The 3,803-nt window shown below is 44.9% G+C and overlaps 1 pseudogene; it reads right to left on the bottom strand.

The window, feature by feature from the left end:
- Positions 1-263: 263 nt before the first annotated feature.
- Positions 264-1,287, bottom strand: LOC143440079 (serine/threonine-protein phosphatase PP1-gamma catalytic subunit B pseudogene; annotated as a pseudogene).
- Between the last annotated feature and the right edge of the window lie 2,516 nt (positions 1,288-3,803).

Here is a 3,803-nt window from a genome sequence, read left to right as displayed (position 1 = left end):
AAAAAAAGATCAATTGTACACTTTTTCCTCGGACAGGATGAACTGCCAGGGTGTACAGCTTAACACCATCATCAGAGTTGTCCACAAAAGGAACAGAGGTTAAAAACAGAACAAAACAAAACGCTTTCTTGAGAATGAAGTGCTTCACTTGCTGCTATAACCAGCCAGTGCCAGCAGTAATCAAAATGGAGGCGGGTCCGACAGGTCTACCTGGACAAGCTGACCAGCACATCACAGTTTAAAAAGGAAGGTTATGTATGCTGCGTTACAAGTCCCAACTAGTCTTTGCTTGCTTTGTGATCATAACCCCGTGGCGGTGTGACAGGTCTCATGGCATCGGGCTTCTTTTTCTCTGCAGGCTTTAAAATCTGGAAGGAACACATGGGGGGGGGGGGGGGTCTCATCCACACTCATCATGGCGCCTGCATTGTCAAACTCGCCACAGTAGTTGGGTGCAGAAAACAGAGTGACTAACTGCCTCTTTGCAAAAAGACTCAGACCCATCTTCAACCACCTGATGGGCTCTGCATATAAGATCCAAATCACGCTTATGGAGAAATTTTGCAACCACTTCTGCAGCAAATGTGAAGGACATTCCTCTATCATTTTCACCCCAGCCTAAGACATCTTTATTGGGGTCAGACCACAAAAGATCACAAAGAAGACCTTGATCTGGTACATCAGTTGTCCTCATAATTTGCCGAATCTGCTCCATAGATTGAAGATGTGGTGATTCTCCATGACAGCAGAATATCTTCTCATCCACGATGGCTGCTATCGGTAAGCAGTTAAAACAGTCTGTGAACGTTTTCCACAGCTTAATGTTGTATCTTCTTTTACATTCATCATAAAATCCGCAGATTCTATTGATGCTGGCACACTCATGGTTCCCTCTGAGAAGAAAAAAGTTCTCCGGATACTTGATTTTGTAGGCCAGCAAGAGGCAGATCGTCTCTGGTGACTGTTTGCCCCTATCCACATAGTTCCCGAGAAACAAATTGTTGCTTTCTGGAGGGAAGCCACCATATTCAAACAGACGGAGCAAATCATAGTACTGTCTGTGGATGTCACCACATATCTTGAGTGGTGCTTCAAGTTCTAAAAGAATAGGCTGACTGAGGAAGCTCTCCCGAGACTTAGGCAGAGTCCTCGGATTTCGTTCTCCTGGAGCTGGACATTCTTGCCTGGCTTGGACCCTCTCACTTCCAACAGCCGTTGGATGATACTGTCGATGTTGAGTTTATCGATATCCGCCATCGCAGTCCCAACGCTGACCCTCCCGCAGCGGCGCTGCCACAGGCTCGCACCCCACAGGCTCCCAACCAGGTCTCACTCCTCCTCCTCCCTCACGCCAGGAGCCCTACTAATCCTGCAACTCCCTGGACTGAGCATATGCAAACCATCACAGCAAGGGGAGACTAAAGGACCACCCTCTCACTTCTTGTAGAGAGAATATCTTGTGTCTATATGGATAAAGCACCTGTCAATAAAAATCCAGTGGCCTATGACTTCGGCAAGAAATGGGAGGTGGAACATCTGGAAGGCAGAAAGGATTCTGGAATAATGTCGGGGGTGGGGGGGGTTCACCTGGGAAGATGTGACTAGACAGACACATGGTTGAAGTGGAAATTTCTAGGTTCTTTGTAAAGTTGTGTCAAATGATGTTTTCCTGGTTGCACACAGGTGAGAGGATGTCTTGCTAAAGCAAATACATGAAAGGCTGTTTTCCTGAAGCAGACACAGGGGAAAGGATGTTTTGATATAACAGACACGTGAAAGGACACTTGATGAAGGAGTATAAATATGACCCCACAGACAGTCAGCGAGGGGCACTGAGCGTTGTTTTGATTGCTCGCTATTCTTCCCTGACGACATGCATGTATTGGTTTCCCATACATAGCATTGTTGAGCTCAGCTTGTGGTAATGTCACCATTGAAACTCACCAGAAGTTTCTGTGGCTTCTTGCTGCTATTGCAGCCTCACTTTGGGCCAGTTGGCCAGCCTTGCAGTTTCTCTCTTTTTTTCTTCTTCTTTTTTAAAGATTTGTTTACTTAGTAAATCTTATTATGTACACAGTATTCTGCCTGCATGTATGCCTACATACCAGAAGAGGGCATCAGACCTCAATACAGATGGTTGTGAGCCACCATGTGGTTGCTGGGAATTAAACTCAGGACCTCTGGAAGAGCAGTTAGTGCCCTTAACCACTGAGGCACTAAGTCACGGAGGTCTGGACTGCAGCTGCTGGTTTGTATTTGGTGTTTGCTACAGGACTGAACTGCTGCCAAAGAAGATTGAGCTCACTCCCAAAGAACTATTGCTAAACAGATCCACATCCCCCATATCCTAGTAACTTCTCTTTTCCACTACCTCTGGTGTGTGGTCAGCAAGAGGAGACATTGAACATTTATTAAAATAGGCTGCAAAAGCAGTTAAGAGCACTGACTGCTCTTCAAGAGGTCCTGAGTTCAAATCCCAACAACCACATGGTGGTTCACAACCATCTGTAATGGGATCTGATGCCCTCTTCTGGTGTGTCTGAAGATGGCTACGGTGTACTTACATATAATAATAAACAAACAAACAAACAAACAAACAAACCAACCTTTGGGCCAGAGCAAGAGGGAGAAGGGAAGGGAAAAAAATGGGCTGCAAAAAATGTATACCTACAATGATGAGGTATGAAAAGCAAGCAGGCAAGAAGAGCTTCACACAGATAAAGCTGGAAAAACCAAGCAAGAAAATGAAAGATACCATTGAGCCATAACACAAAGTACAAAAGAAGTATTCATGCATCCACACCAATAAATATCAATAAACAAATAGAAAGTGGTGACAGGGGTGGCGAATCTTTCTTACTCAAGAATTTCAAGTAGTATGTGTTATGTGAGTTCTCCAGGAGATGGGGCTTAATCATGCTAGGCCCACACCTCCAATAGGAGTTACATTTATAGGACACTTCTGGAAGCAAAGTATGAACACAGGAAAATAGTAACGTCAGATAGAGAGATGCAGCATGCACGCTCTACAAAGGGCTTGACACTAGTGTCACAAATTGATAGCATGTCCCTCTTGATGTGCTGGAATAAGATGAGCTGGCCACTGCTGTGTCTTCTCCATTCCTACCCCGCCCCAAACATAGAACCTCAGTCAAAACATAAAGAGAACATCACAGAGACTCAAATGTAGGGATTTCTTTTCTTTTTTTTTTTTTTGGTGTAGTGATAGAACACTTGCTTACGACTCAGAGGATTCTGGGTTGAGTCTCCAGCAACGTGGTGCTCTAGATTGGATCCTGAACACTGCTGGGAAAATATGAGATGCTAGTGAAGGCTGGAGTGAAGAGTAAATGTACTAATGTTTTCATTTTATTGAGAGAGGGTTTACACAGCTGTTCAAACTGGCTTTGAAATTGCAATGTAGCCAAGGATACCCTTCGATTCTGGAGCCTCCACCTCCCATTTTAATCTCATGGTTTTGACAAGTATACTGAAGTTATTTATATACACTGTGAAGAGTGGGGCTGGGGAGATGGCTCACTGGTTAGAGCACTGGCTGCTCTTGCAGAGGACTTGAGCTGAGTGCACAATGACTGGCCTTACATTGAAGTACTGATTGTGATGTCATATGGAGATACATATTCTGGAGACAGAGACTCTTCAGTTGAGAGGCTTGAGTAATGGAGCCAATGTGGGAGATGGCTATCCCACTGCTGGACCATGTCAGCCTTATTGTACTTAGTTTTTTGGTTTGTGGCATCTGGGCGTTGTTTTCTAGGTATTGGAGCCGCACACAGGTGGCA

The sequence above is a fragment of the Arvicanthis niloticus genome, chromosome 28, assembly GCF_011762505.2.
Source record: "Arvicanthis niloticus isolate mArvNil1 chromosome 28, mArvNil1.pat.X, whole genome shotgun sequence".
Taxonomy (NCBI): domain Eukaryota; kingdom Metazoa; phylum Chordata; class Mammalia; order Rodentia; family Muridae; genus Arvicanthis; species Arvicanthis niloticus.
This window is presented reverse-complemented; position numbering and strand designations above follow the sequence as displayed.